We start from the raw sequence: 15,985 nt of genomic DNA, 5'->3' as shown, positions 1-15,985 counted from the left end.
GGATGAGATGGCTGGATGGCATCACTGACTCGATGGACTTGAGTCTGAGTGAACTCCGGGAGTTGGTGATGGACAGGGAGGCCTGGCGTGCTGTGATTCATGGGGTCGCAAAGAGTCGGACACGACTGAGCGACTGATCTGATCTGATCACTCTTGTTTATGGTCAAGTAATATTCCATTGTGTGGCTATGTCATATTTTACTTATTCATTAATTAGCTGATGGACATCTGGGTTTTTTCCACTTTGTTGGCTATAATGAGTAACGGTTCTATGAACATTCCTGTAGACATTTTTGTGTGGACCTCACTTGAACTTGGACATCCCCAGTGACTCAGCGGTAAAGAATCTGCCTGCAATGGAAGAGATGCGGTTCCATCCCTGGGTTGGGAAGGTCCCCTGGAGGCGGAAATGGCAACCCACTCCAATGTTCTTCCCTGGGAAATCCTATGGACAGAGGAGCGTGGTGAGCTACAGTCCATGAGGTCACAGTCAGACATGACTGAGCACATAGGTACACTTAATCTTTACAGCAACTCTCAGAGGTTTACAGACCTAGTTCTATAGACAACAAAACTCATTCCAAGATTGTAGACAGAGCCCATGCTTTTTCCAGTCTATGTACACAGAGCTGAAATAACTGCTTCGACAGAACGTGCTGTGGATATGTCCGCAGGAAGGACCTGTGAACAGGAATGGTTATTTTTCAGTTGTGAAATTTCAGCCCTCTCCCCAATGTCCTCCTTCTCTTTGCCTTTTCCCTCCTCTCCTAGTTTTCACTTTCAGGTATCGGGGTTTCCGCCTCTCTGGTGGGTACAGAATCCACTCTCACTCATTTATACTTTGGTGTGGGATATAATTTTGTGCGAATGTGATATTTGCACTTTCGAATCACCCCGATGAGGTGAAATCTCCTCTGCTAGTAGCAAGCACTGAGGTGCTATTTGAAGCAGGGACAGGCAGAGGGAGGATTTCTTGGAAAAGCTCCTTCTCCTGTCGGGTCCCAGGTTTCCAGGATGAAGGCCACCCACCGTGGGGGTTGGGGTTGCGTGGACCGCCACCTGTCCGCGGCCTCCCCCCTACCCCCAGCTAGGCCGCGCGCACCGTTGCTCGGCAACCACCCGCTCACGCAGGTGGCGGCCCCAGAACCCCGCAAGGAGCGCGCGCACACACCGGGACTCAGGGCCGCCCGCGCGGCCCGGACGTCAGACCCACCCCTCTCCTCAGTGCCTGCCGGGCCCGGCGGGAGGCCGAGCCCCGCCCCCCTCGGAGGGCAGCCTGTGGAACCCACGAATCAGAGAGACCGACACATCGCCCGGCTGGGAGCCGGGCAGCCAATCGCCGCACGTGTGTGATCCCGTGCCCGCCGGGGAGGCCGGCTGCGGGCGCTGAGGCGGCGACCGCGGGAGTCGCTGCTGAGGCGGCCGCGGTCGCGGGTCGTGTCAGCGCAGCTCCTCTGGGCCGGGCCAGGCTGGCAGCAGCTTGCGCCTGGCGGTGAGGGCGGGCTCCCGGGGTGGGCGGAATGGCCCCCACCTAGGGCCGTGGCAGTAGTGGCTGAGCCCAGGATGCTGAGGAGGCGGCGCGGCGGCTCCTCGCTCATTCCAGGTAAGGGGGACGCCGCGCTCGTGGCGGCGCGCCGCCCCGGCCCCGCTGTCTCCCTGCCGCCGCTCACCTGGCTCCGAGTCCCGGCCGCGTCTGTCCTGGCATCCCTCGGCCCCAGTCACCGCCGGCCCGCGTATCTCCCCTGGGGCTACTCCAGCCCCGCCCCCTCAGCGCGGAGCCCCGTGTCCCGGCCCTGCCGGGCCCGGCTCCGGAGCCCGCACCCCTGTCCTCGGCGCCCGCGTTTCCCGGTCTCGGGCTTCCCCGTGGCCCGACTCGCCCCCGCCGTGGTCGGCCTCCGCTCTCTCCCGCCCCCTCCTCGCCTTCCTGTCCCTCAGGCAGGGCCGGCACAGTTTCCCAGCCTCCGCAGTCCTTCGGGGCGCCTTCCGGGGATGAGCCGCCAGGGCGCCCCCCGGATCGGACTTCTGCCCTCGTCTCTACCGGGACTTCCCTTCCCCAGGCTCACCCCATCCTTGCCCCCCTGTACGGGGTCCTCTAGGCATTTCACTAGCGCCCTCCCGCCCCCCACCCCACGCCCTGTGTCCCTGGGTTTTGCCCTTTTGCCCCCAGATGCTTTCCTTTCCCAACTCGCCCCTTCTCTCTCCATTTTCATCCCCCACCGTCGCTAACACATCTTTTCCTCTACGCTTAAGCCTTCAGACATTGTTCCTCTCCTGAGTGCCCGGTCTACAGTTTTAGCGTAAGTCGTCTTTAAATGAGCTACACCCATAACATGTAAAGTGTGTTGCTTAGAGTTTGGCACACGGTAGGTCTGGTATGTGGTAGATGCTCACGCGTGTTACCCTCTTCCTCCTTTGAGGCCTTTGTGCCCTCCAGATAGTGGTAGCAAGACGTCCAGTATCCAGTACCTCAAGAGTAGAATGGGAGGTGGCAGGATGAATTAGGCACCTCCAAGTGTGATGATGAGATAGCATTGTCAGTTATTTACTTACAGCAGTCATTCCGAAGAATTGAATTTTGCCATCTTTGTGCCATGTATTGTTTTCTAATAATTGGCTTTGTAAAGAGTTCTTAGTAAGGTTTGCAACTTAGTCCCACCACCCCATCTCCTTTGCTGAACTTTTATTTTTAGGGAAGGAAGAGCCCCCACCTCCTAGTTGAAATTGCATTGTGTCCAAGAAGGGTTTAGAGTGTTTATCTCCCAGCTGGATAGTCCAGTCCCGCAGTGAATTTTCATCCTTTAAAAACCTAGAGAAATCAGGTTTAGATTTCTTGGAATCAACCGTGGAAGGGATCAGAAATGCTTAGGAGTGGAAGTTCTGACAAGTTCTCTCAGAGAGAAGGAGGAATTAGCCACTCCTGCCCCCCTTTCTGGCTATCAGAGGAAATAACTAGAGTCGATTTTTAAAAAGAATAAAATAAGTTTGACTTTTGAAAATTATAAGCCGTGTTACTGGCCTCCAGCCATTCTTGCTCATTTGCTCTGATGATTTCCAAGCCTGGATGAATCCAACAGTTGGCTTTTTCTGCTCCTGGAGGCTTGAGGAAAGCTTGTGACTGAACTGCTGGTGCTGTTCTAAACTTTTGGATTCCAGCTTTGCTTGAGCTGCCTGGAGATCCTTTGACTGACTCCCTATGTACCTCTTATGTACCTAGACCTCATTGCTATTTCTAGATCTTTACCATTTTCCTCATCTTGACTTGACTTATCTTACTCTTGATTTCTTTACATTTCTTATTTTGCCTCTTACTTCGCAGAATTGGTAGGCATCAGCCCTGAACCCTTAAGGGTCTGTCGTTTATCTGTGTGCTTGTACCTATCTGATTTCTGATCGCCTTTTCTTTTATCAGAGGAAGAAGGTATTATTTTCTGAGGCTAACATCTTTCATGTTCTATGTTCTCTTTTTTTCTCAGCTTGCACACATGCTCAGGTTTTCACCATCCAAAACAAACCAAAATGAAACATTGCCTTGATGTTCTTTCCCTCAGATTAATGTGGTATTCATTAGGATTTTGTTTTCTGTTCTTTCCCCTGTCCTCTAGTTTGTGTTATTACACTTTCATTCATGGCTTCTAGTAGCACCTGTATATTTTTGGTTTCAGTTCAGTTCAGTCGCTCAGTTGTGTCCAACTCTTTGAGACCCCATGAATCGCAGCACGCCAGGCCTCCTTGTCCATCACCATCTCCCGGAGTTCACTCAGACTCGTGTCCATCCAGTCAGTGATGCCATCCAGCCATCTCATCCTCTGTCATCCCCTCTCCTCCTGCCCCCAATCCCTCCCAGCATCAGAGTCTTTTCCAATGAGTCAACTCTTCGCATGAGGTGGCCAAAGTACTGGAGTTTCAGCTTTAGCATCATTCCTTCCAAAGAACACCCAGGGCTGATCTCCTTCAGAATGGACTGGTTGGATCTCCTTGCAGTCCAAGGGACTCTCAAGAGCCTTCTCCAACACCACAGTTCAAAAGCATCAATTCTTTGGCGCTCAGCTTTCTTCACAGTCCAACTCTCACATCCATACATGAGCACTGGAAAAACATGACCAAAAAAAATATTTTTGGTTTACAATGGTATATATTCAGTCCTCATTTTTCTTGACCTTCAGGTATTTCATATGTTTGTCTGTTGGATAACTATACTTGGATACTTGTACTTCAAACTTGGGTATTTTTTCCTTTCTCTTCTTACTCATAGCTGCCTCAGGGACATCCACAAACCTCCTATTTTAAGTTCTGTACCCTAGAAACTTTAGAATCCTCTTCTTCTCTCCTATCATTATATCTGCCATAGATCCTGTTGTTGCTACCTGAGATCCTTTTCTTTTCTCTCCTTATTGCCAGAAGATTGCTTGTGGCCTGGGTTATGTTTTTCCTGAACAGATTTCAACCCAGGCTCTACTTTAAAACCACCTGGGAGTTTCAAAGGTTGAGGATGAAGGGATCAAGGCCTCCATAGAGATTCTGAGTCTTGGTCTGCTGTGGGGCCAGACCTTTTCATTTAAAAAATCTTTCTCATGCAGCAGTAATAGGCAGCAAAGGCTGAGAACTGGCTTGAGAGCTCTAAGAGGGACTGAGAATGGTGAGGAGCTATATGTAGCATTTAACTCATCCTTTAAAAATCAATGTAAATGTCACTTTTGTTGGCATGGTTACTTTCCTGACTTTGTACATTTACCTGTTAAAGTACGTATCACATTAAAAAAATTTTTTTTTAAATTATAGGGTAATTTCTTTACAATGTTGTGAGTTTCAGCCATACAACAATGCAAGTCAGTCATCATATTTATATGTATGTATATATCCCTTTCCTCTTGAGCCTTCCTCCCACCTCTCATCCTACCCCCCAAATTTTATTTAAATCATTTCTCATGGGCCCATTTTTCTCATAACTAGGATTTTCTTGAGGCCTGTGATTATGCCTAAAGGTAAATTATTGTTTCTTACACTATTCACAGCACTTCTGATACCAAATATGTAGATTTTTCCCTCACATTAAATAGTTCTCCAATTCTCCAGACAGCAACTGAGTATTCTACACTTTAACTTAATTATTACTATTAATACCTGGATTTAGTGTAGACCCCATAGATTAAGGACTCAGTCCCACAAGACTCCTCTCAACTTCAGACCAATTCCAAGTCCTAGGTTGTGACCTGTACTTGAAGCCAATTGGCAATAAATTGAGGCTTCTCACAACTCCCTCCTCAGGTGTGTATAATTTGCTATAAAGGCTCACGGAATTCAGGAAAGCTCATTACTTCCTTTTACCCATTGACTAAACAATGAAAACAGTGACATATTTTATTTTCTTTGGCTCCAAAGTCACTGTGGACTGCCACCATGAACTTAAAAGATGCTTGCTCCTTGGAAGAAAAGCTATGACAAATCTAGTCAGTGTATTAAAAAGCAGAGACATCACTTTGCCAACAAAGGTTTGTCTAGTCAAAGCTATGGTTTTCCCAGTAATCATGAGAGATGTGAGAGTTGGACCATAAAGAAGGCTGAGCACTGAAAAATTGATACTTTTGAACTGTGGTGTTGGAGAAGACTCTTGAGAGTCCCTTGGACTGAAAGGAGATCCAACCAGTCAATCCTAAAGGAAATTAACTGTAAATATTCTTTGGAAAAACTGGTGCTGAAGCTCCAATACTTTGGTTACCCGATATGAAGAAATGACTCATTGGAAAAGACCCTGATGCTGGGAAAGATAGAAGGCAGGAGGAGAAGGGGATGACAGAGGATGAGATGGTTGGATGGCATCACCAACTTGATGGACATGAGTTTGGGCAAACTCTGGGAGATAGTGAAGGACAGGGAAACCTGGCATGCTGCAGTCCATGGGGTCACAAAGAGTTGGACACGGCTGAGCGACTGAACAACAAAATTCTGGAAGCCATTCCATATGCTATTAAGAGGTTCCAGGGAAACTGAGAATCCATTGTTTCCTGGGTTAAATTTGTGGCTAAACACACTTTTATACTGGCTTTTGATGACTGACTTTTGATTGTATCCTGGACCTTTGTGGTATTTTGTTAGGAGACTCTGGATCCTATTTAAATCTTTTATAGGTGAGGGAGATTAAGAATTCTAGTTATAAAATAAATTTTGGGGATGTAATATATAGCATAGGAAATGTAGTCAAATATTCTAATAACTTTGTATGGTGACAGGTGGTAACTAGACTTATGGTAGTGACCATTTTGTAATGTTTAAAAATATTAAATCACTATGTTGTACACCTAAAATTAATATAGTAATGTAAGTCAGTTACCCTTCAATAAAAAGAAAAGTCTTCTGTTTTAGTAGCAGTTGCCCTAAAAAGTTTCATGCATAGGGCCCAGTCTACTTTCTTTTATTTTTGGTAGCAGCTTTATTGAGCTATCATTCACATTTCATATGTTCGCCCATTTAAGGTATAATTTTTTTTAGTATGTTTGGTATATTTTAGTTGTTTAGTTGCTATAGTTGTGCCAGATTCTTTTGCAGTCCCATGGACTATAGCCCGCCAGGTTCCTCTGTCCATGGGATTCCCCAGGCAAGAATACCGGAGTGGTTTGCCATTTCCTTCTCCAGGGGATTTCCTGACCCAGGGATCAAACCTGGATCTCCTGCATTGGCAGGCAGATTCTTTAGCACTGAGGCACCAGCGAAGTCCTGTGCAACCCTTATTACAGTCAACTTTAGAACGTTTTCAAGAAACTGTGCACTCCCTACCTGTCACTTCCAACTCCCATTTGTCATCCTGTCAGTTTAGGTCAGTTGCTCAGTTTTGTCCGACTCTTTGCGACCCCATGGACTGCAGCACTCCAGGTTTCCCTGTCCATCACCAATGCCTGGAACTTGCTCAAACTCATGTCCATCAAGTCGGTGATGCCATCCAACCATCTCATCTTCTGTTGTCCCCTTCTCTTCTTGCTTTCAGTCTTTCCCAGCATCAGGGTCTTTTCCAATGAGTTGGTTCTTCGTATCAGGTGGCCAAAGTATTGGAGCTTCAGCATCAGTCCTTCCAATGAATATTCAGGACTGATTTCCTTTAGGATGGACTGGTTGGATCTCCTTTCAGTCCAAGGGACTCTCAAGAGTCTTCTCCAACACCACAGTTCAAAAGCATCAATTCTTTGGTGCTCAGATTTCTTTATGGTCCAACTCTCACATCCACACGTGACTACTGGAGAAACCATAGCTTTGACTAGACAGACCTTTGTCAGCAAAGTAATGTCTCTACTTTTTAATATGCTGTCTAGGTTGGTTATAGCTTTTCTTCCAAGGAGCAAGCGTGTTTTAATTTCACGGCTGCAGTCACCATCAGCAGTGATTTTTGAGCCCAAGAAAATAAAGTCTTTCACTGTTTCCATTGTTTCCCCATCTGTTTCCCATGAAGTGATAGGACCGGATGCCATGATCTTAGTTTTTTGAATGTTGAGTTTTAAGCCAACTTTTTCACTCTCCTCTTTCACTTTCATCAAGACGCTCTTTAGTTCTTCTTCGCTTTCTGCCATAAGGGTGGTGTCATCTGCATATCTGAGGTTATTGATATTTCTCCCAGCTGTCTTGATTCCAGCTCGTGCTTCATCCAGCCTGGCATTTTGCATGATGTAATAAGCAGGGTGACAACATACAGCCTTGACGTACTCCTTCCCCAATTTGAAACCAGTCCGTTGTTCCATGTCTGGTTCTAGCTGTTGCTACTTGACCTGCGTACAGATTTCTCAGGAGGCAAGTCAGGTGGTCTGGTATTCCCATCTCTTTCAGAATTTTCCACAGTTTATTGTGACCCACACAGTCAAAGGCTTTGGCATAGTCAATAAACCAGAAATAGATGTTTTTCTGAAACTGTCTTGCTTTTTCCATGATCCAGCGGATGTTGGCAATTTGATCTCTGGTTCCTCTGCCTTTTCTAAAACCGGGTTGTACATCTGGAAGTTCTCAGTTCACATACTGTTGAAGCCTCACTTGGAGAATTTTGAGCATTACTTTGCTAGCATGTGACATGAGTGCAATTGTGTGGTAGTTTGAACATTCTTTGGCATTGCCTTTCTTTGGGATTGGAATGAAAACTGACCTTTTCCAGTCCTGTGGCCACTGCTGAGTTTTCCGAATTTGCTGGCATATTGAGTGCAGCACTTTCACCGCATCATCTTTTAAGATTTGAAATACTGGAATTCTATCACCTCCATTAGCTTCGTTGGTAGTGATGCTTCCTGTGGCCCACTTGACTTTGCATTCCAGGGTGTCTGGCTCTAGGTGAGTGATCACATCGTTGTGATTATCTGGGTCATGAAGATCTTTTCTGTATAATTGTTCTGTGTATTCTTGCCACCTCTTCTTAATATCTTCTGCTTCTGTTAGGTCCATACTGTTTCTGTGTTTATTGTGCCCATCTTTGCATGAAATGTTCCTGTGGTATCTCTAATTTTCTTGAAGAGATCTCTAGTCTTTCCCATTCTTTTGTTTTCCTCTATTTCTTTGCATTGATCACTGGGGAAGGCTTTCTTATATCTCCTTGCTATACTGTGGAACTCTGCATTCAGATGTGTATATCTTTCTTTTCTCCTTTGACTTTAGCTTCTCTTCTTTTCCTAGCTATTTGTAAAGCCTCCTCAGACAACCGTTTTGCCCTTTTGCATTTCTTTTTCTGGGGATGGTCTTGATCACCGCCTTCTGTTGTGCAGTGTCACGAACGTCCATCCATAGTTCTTCAGGCACTCCGTCTATCAAATCTAATCCCTGTCCCTTGGCAACTGCTAATGTGTTTTCTCTCTCTACAGATTTGCTTGTTCTGGACATTTCATATGAATGTAATCATACGACATGTAGTCCTTTGTTACTGGTTTCTTGGACTTTGCGTGTTTTCATGGTTCTTCCATGTTGTAGAATGTATCAGTATTTTATTTTTTCTTGCTGGATAATATTGTTTTGTGTGTAGACCACATTTATATATTAATCAGCTGATGGGTGTTTGGGTATTTGTACATTTTGACTATTACGACTAATGCTGCTGTGAACATCTGTGTACAAATTTTTGGGTGCGCATGTTTCATTTCTCTTGGATATACACCTGTGGGTGGAATTGCTGGGTCATATAACTCTAGAACTGTAGGTCTAATATCTTGAGCAACTGCTAGACTGTTTTCCAAAATGGCTACTCTGTTTTGCATTTCTGTTAGCAATGTATGAAGGTTCCAATTTTTCTACCTCCTTGCCAAAACTTGTTATTGTCTGACCTTCATGTTCTAGCTATCCTAATATGTGTGAAGTAATATCTCATTGTGGTTTTGATTGCATTTCCCTGATGGTTAAAGATGTTGAGCAACTTTTCATGAGCTTTTTGGCTATTTGTTTATCTCTGGAGAAATCTGTGTTCTTTGTCCATTTTCAGATTGAGTTATTTGTCTTTCTGTTTCTGAGTTGTAAGGTTTCTTTATATATTCTGGATAGTAGACCCTTATCAGATATGATTAACAGATATAAATCTCCCATTCTGTAGGTGTCTTCACTTTCTTGATGGCATAAAGTTTTTACATTTTGATTAAGTCCAATTTGTCTTTTGTTCTTTTGTTGCTTGTGTTTTGTGTTTCATATTTAATATTTAAGAAACTGCTGCCTGTTCAAAGTCATGAAAATCTCCTCTTATGTTTTCTTCCAGGAGTTTCATAGTTTTATTTAGATCTTTAATCCATCTTTGTGAATTTGGTATAAGGTATGAGACAGGGGTCCAACCTCATTTTTTGCTTATAGATATTCAGTTGTCTTAGCACCATATGTTGTAAAAATACTCTTTTACTCTTTTACTTGATTTGTCTTGACACCGTTGTCTGATTGGAATTTTGATAGAGATTGCGTTGAACAGTTTGGGGAATATTGGCATCTTAATTCTTATTAGTCTTCTAACTCATGAGTGTGTGATGACTTTTCACTCATTTAGATCATCTTTAATTTACTTCAAAAGCGTTTTCTGTTTTTCAGTGTACAAATTTTGTATTTTTTCTGGTTAAATATTTTTCTTTTGTTTGTTTCATTTATTTTAAACTAAGGAGCATCTTAGATTAGTCATTACATACATGTATTTTTATCCACTTTCCAGTTTTTCTTTTTTTTTAATTTTTGTTTTGTTTTGGAGTATAGTCAATTAACAATGTTGTGATAGTTTCAGGTGGACAACAAGGGGATTCAACCATACATGTACATATATCCATTCTCCCCCAAACCCCCTCCCATCCAGGATGCCACATATCTCTGAGCAGAGTTCCCTGTGTGTATTTCTTAATGTTTCATTCTTTTGGTGCTATTGTGAGTGGAATTCTTTTGTCAATTTTGTTTTTGGATTGTCAGTGATAATATATAGAAATATAATTGAATTCTTTATATTAGTCAAGTATCTTAAAATCATACCGAACTCATGTAACAGTTCTGATAGTTTTTTAGTGTTTTATTAGAATTTTATATATATGATCTATACTCTCTGAAGAGAGGTAGTTTTACGTCTTCCTTCCAATCTGGATTGCTTTCTTTTTCTTACCTACTTGCCCTGGCTAAAATTTCCTGTATAATACTATTAGAAATGGTGAGAGTGTACATCTTGTCTTGGTCCTGATCTTAGAGGGAATTGTTAAATGTGAAGTTATCTGTGGGTTTTCTTAGTTGTCATTTTTCAAGTTGATGATGTCCTCTTCTATTTCTAGCGTATTCATTGTGTTTATTGTGAAAGAGTGTTGTGGTGGTGGTTTAGTCACTAAGTCGGGTCCGACTGCATGACAGGCTCCTCTGTCCATGGGATTCTCCAAGCAAGAATACTGGAGTGGGTTGCCATTTCCTTCTCCAGGGGATCTTCCCGACCCAGGAATCGAACCTGGGTCTCCTGCACTGCAGGCAGACTGAGCTATGAGGGAAGCCCGAAAGAGTGTTGGATTTTGTCAAATGCTTCTTCAGCGCCTATTAAGATTTATCAGGTGGTTTTTGGTCTTTTATTCTATTAATAATGGTGTGTGACATTAATCGATTTTCATATGTTAAGTCAGCTTTACACACATGGGATATACCACATTTGGTCATGGTGTTTGATCCTTTATATATGTTGCTGGATTGATTTGCTGCTATTTTGTTGGAGATTTTTGCATTTATATAGTGAATATTTGTTTATAGTTTTCTTGTATTGTCTTTGTCTGGTTTTGGAATCAGGGAAAACTGGCTTCACAGAACGAGTTGAAAAGTGTTCCTATCTTTTCTGTATTTTGGAAGAATTTATAGGTTGGTGTTCATTCTTAATGTTTCATAGCATTCACCAGTGAAGCCATCTAGTCCTGGACTTTGTGGGAAGTTTTGTTTGCTAATTCAATTTCTTTACTTGTTATAGCTTTATTCAGATTACTTCTTTGTTAGTTCATTTTAGTACTCTGTGTTTTCTAGGAATTTGTCCATTTCATGTAGGTTTTGTAATTTGTTAGACTATAGTTTTTTATAGCATTCCCTATAGCCCTTTATAATCATTTATGTAAAGTCAGTAGTTATTTACTGATTTTAGTTTTGGGTCTTCTCTCTTTTGTTCTTGTTCAGTCTAGCTAAGTGATTGTCAATTCTTCTGATCTTTTCAAAGAATCAACCTTTTATTTTGTTGATTTTCTGTATTCTTTTATTCTCTTCTGTATTTATTTCACTAATTATTTCCTTCTGGCTTTGGGTTTAGTTTGTTCTTCTTTTACTAATTTCTTGAAGTGGACAGTTAGGTTGTTGATTTGAAATCTTTTTAATTTTTAAAATTTAAAAGTTGAAAATGGAGATATAATTTACATAACATTGTATAAGTTTAAGATGTATAACATGCTAACTTGAGATCTTTTTTTATGCCATAAGTTTATTTACAAACATAACAAGGCTGCTGAGTTCAAATGTTTGATCCTTTTTTCAGAGATGGCACCTCTTAAAATGATCCTCTTCATAACTGTCTCATGGATAATTTTTTAAGCAATTAATGTCTTACTATAAAGAAAAGTGCAGCAAATCCAGTCCCAGAACACAAAATCATGCTAGTAACTTACACTTGTTTTCCACTGAAAATGGTATATTCTTCCCTGGACTTTCTTCCTAGTGGCTCCTACAGACCACAAAGATTGTGAACCTCTGAACGCTGTGTCCCATCATAGTGCCAAAGGCGCAGAGACTGAAGGCACAAGAAATGGCAGCAGCGTACCATGCGCTCCTTTCCTCACGACCTTGTTCCCCTGAGTTGAGTTTTTTTTTTAACTACAAGTGTTTACAGCTATAAATTTTCTCATAGTGTGGCTCTTGCTGCTTTTGTTGCATACCATAGGTTTTGTGTTTTTATCTTAAAGTATTTTCTAACTTCCCTTATGATTTCTTCTTTGGCTCATTGGTTATTGGCACCCCACTCCAGTACTCTTGCCTGGAAAATCCCATGGACAGAGGAGCCTGGAAGGCTGCAGTCCATGTGGTCACTGAGGGTAGGGGACACGACTGAGCGACTTCACTTTCACTTTTCACTTTCATGCACTGGAGAAGGAAATGGCAACCCACTCCAGTGTTCTTGCCTGGAGAATCCCAGGGACGGGGGAGCCTGGTGGGCTGCCGTCTATGGGGTCGCAGAGAGTCGGACACTACTGAAGCGACTTAGCAGTAGCAGTAGCAGTGTTTATTTTCACATCTTTGTGTGTATTTCCTAAGCTTTTTTTCTGCTGTTGTTTTCCAGTTTCATTCCATTATCTTTGGAGAATATACTTTGTATGATTCCAATCCTTTAAATTTACCAAGACTTCTTTTATGGCCTGTTTTAGAGAATGTTAACATGTGCACTTGAAAACAAAATATATTCTGCCATTGTTGTTTGGACTGTTTTATAGATGTTTGCTATATCTAGTTGACTTGAGTGTTGTTCAGGTCTTCTGGTTCCTTGTGAATCCTTTGGTTATGTTATCCATATTGAAAGTAGAGTATTGAAGTCTCTAACTATTATTATTATTGAATTATCTATTTCTCCTTTCAATTCTATCAGTTTGTAGTTGTTGCTTCTTATATTTGGGGTTTCTGTTAGGTGCATATGTGTTTACATATGTACCTAATATGTTGACATACTTTCTACAAGTATGTCTTAATAGAAAGCATAGATTTGGATTTTTTTAAATTGTTTTTTATTTCTGTTTTGATCCATTCTGCCAATCCTCACCTCTTGAGTGTTTAATCCATTTACATTTAATGTGATTACTGGTATATTAGGATTTATTGGGTTGACCAAAAAGTTCATTCAGGTTTCCTGGTAACATCTTATGGAAAAATCCAGTGAACTTTTTGGTCAACTGAATGTGCTGTACTTGGTTGCTGAGTCATGCCCGACTCTCTGTGACCCCATGGACAATAGCCCGCCAGTCTTCTCTGTCCATGGGGATACTCCAGGCAAGAATACTGGAGTGGGTTGCAATGCCCTCTTCCAGGGGAGCTTCCCAACCCAGGGATCGCAGCCAGGTCCCCGCACTGCAGGCAGATTCTTTACTGTCTGAGCCACCAGGGAAGCCCTGGCCAATCGAATATGTCTCCCATTTTGCTATTTGTTTTCTATATGTCTTAACGTCTTTTTAGTTTCTCTATTCCTCCTATTCCTGTACAAGAAATAAAGGGAGCCCTTAGTGCTGAAATGAAAAGACACTAGACAGTAACCCAAATCCACACGAAGAAATAAGCACTAATAAAGGTAACTGCACAGATAAATACAAGAGACAGTGAACATATTTTTGCTTGTAACTTGTTTCTATTTGAAAGAAGACAGCTGCATAAAACAATAACTATAACACTGTTGACAGGATTAAATTTTTTTGTATTAAATATTTTCCAGTGTATGTTTTCATTAGCTTATTTCTTTTATTATAATATTTTTTATTTTTCTGGAGATTATAGTTAATATCTTAGAGCAATCTACTTTGGATTAATATCAATTTAATTTCAATAGTACACAAAAACTTTGTTTTAATAGAGTTCTGCTCATTTCCTCTTTCTTTGTAATCTTATTGTCAAGGTACATACTTTGTATTACAAATCCTGTCAACAGTTTTATAGTTATTGCTTTATGCAGTTGTCTCCTTTCATATAAAAAATAAGTTACAAGCAAAAATATGTTTACTGTCTTTTGTATTTATCTGTGCAGTTACCTTTATTAGTGCTTATTTCTTCATGTGGATTTGGGTCACTGTTTAGTGTCTTTTCATTTCAGCATTGAGGGCTCCCTTTATTTCTTGTATAGGAAGAAATCTACTTTTTTCCTTAAAAAATATTTTTAAGGAAAGGAAGCAGCCCTTCTAGCATTGAATTTTTTCCGTTTTGTTTACTGGGAATGTCTTAGTTCCTCCTTCATTTTTGAAGGATAGTTTTACTGGATATAGAATTTTTGATTGATATTCTTTGTCATTTAGCACTGTGAATATGTCATCTCACTGTCTCTGGCCTCTGGTTTTGACTGAGAAGTGAGCTCATTATCTTACTGAGGATTTTGAATGCAGCAAGTCACTTTTTTCTTGGTATCGTCAATATCATGTTTTTGGCTTCTGACAGTTTGATTATAATGTATTTAACTATACATTTCTTCGATTTATCCTACTTGATGTTTAGAGATTAATATTTTTGAATTTAGGGTGTTTTCAGCTATTTCTGTAAGTCTGATTTTTTGTTTTTGTCTCTTCTGAGACTTTGGCATATTTTGGTATACTTGATGATATCCCACATATCTGAGGCTGAATTCATTTTTGTTCATTCTTCTTTCTGTTATTCAGACTGGAAGATTGATCTCTCTTTAAGTTTGCAGATTCTTCAGCTAGCTTGAATCTACTGTGGAGCCCCTTTAGTGAATTTTTCATTTTAATTATTGTACTTTACAACTCCAGAATGTCTGCTTTTTTTTTTTTTTTTTTGCATTTCAAAATCTATGTATTTCCATTTGATTGGGGTTTTTTTGTTTTTTTTTTAAACTTTACATAACTGTATTAGTTTTGCCAAATATCAAAATGAATCCACCACAGGTATACATGTGTTCCCCAACCTGAACCCTCCTCCCTCCCCATTCCATCCCTCTGGGTCGTCCCAGTGCACCAGCCCCAAGCATCCAGTATCGTGCATCGAACCTGGACTGGCAACTCATTTCATACATGATATTTTACATGTTTCAATGACATTCTCCCAAATCTTCCCACCCTCTCCCTCTCCCACAGAGTCCATAAGACTGTTCTATACATCAGTGTCTCTTTTGCTGTCTCGTACACAGGGTTATTGTTACCATCTTTCTAAATTCCATATATATGCGTTAGTATACTGTATTGGTGTTTTTCTTTCTGGCTTACTTCACTCTGTATAATAGGCTCCAGTTTCATCCACCTCATTAGAACTGATTCAAATGTATTCTTTTTAATGGCTGAATAATACTCCATTGTGTATATGTACCACAGCTTTCTTATCCATTCATCTGCTGATAGGCATCTAGGTTGCTTCCATGTCCTGGCTATTATAAACAGTGCTGCGATGAACATTGGGGTACACGTGTCTCTTTCCCCTCTGGTTTCCTCAGTGTGTATGCCCAGCAGTGGGATTGCTGGATCATAAGGCAGGTCTATTTCCAGTTTTTTAAGGAATCTCCACACTGTTCTCCATAGTGGCTGTACTAGTTTGTGCTTATTTTTTTTAAAGAATAATTTTTATTTCTATTGATACTCTCTATTTGGTGAGAAATCATTTTCATAATTCCTTTTAATTCTTTAGACATGCTCTCCTTTAGTTCTTTGAATGTATTTACAATAGCTTATTTAAACTCCTTATCTACTAAATCTAACACCTGGGCTTCCTCGGGGATAGTTTTTATTGACTGCCATTTTCCCCCTGTGTTTGGGTCATACTCTCTTGTTTTGGTGTGCCCTTCATGGTTTTTGCTGAAAAATGG

At 41.5% G+C, this 15,985-nt stretch overlaps 1 protein-coding gene and 1 pseudogene across 2 annotated transcripts in view; one reads left to right on the top strand and one right to left on the bottom strand.

The window, feature by feature from the left end:
- Positions 1-1,352: 1,352 nt before the first annotated feature.
- The window catches only part of TPST1 (tyrosylprotein sulfotransferase 1), a 102,357-nt gene continuing 87,724 nt past the window's right edge, over positions 1,353-15,985 (top strand). Inside the window, exons 1-2 of one of the 2 annotated variants that reach the window (XM_025275685.3) lie at positions 1,353-1,603; positions 2,251-2,297. The gene's annotated coding sequence lies outside the window, so the exon portion shown is untranslated. The remainder of the gene's footprint in view (positions 1,604-2,250; positions 2,298-15,985) is intronic. The other variant, XM_006070335.4, reaches the window with a different exon arrangement.
- Positions 11,990-12,195, bottom strand: LOC112581782 (annotated as a pseudogene).

The sequence above is a fragment of the Bubalus bubalis genome, chromosome 24 (assembly GCF_019923935.1).
Source record: "Bubalus bubalis isolate 160015118507 breed Murrah chromosome 24, NDDB_SH_1, whole genome shotgun sequence".
Taxonomy (NCBI): Eukaryota; Metazoa; Chordata; class Mammalia; order Artiodactyla; family Bovidae; genus Bubalus; species Bubalus bubalis.
This window is presented reverse-complemented; position numbering and strand designations above follow the sequence as displayed.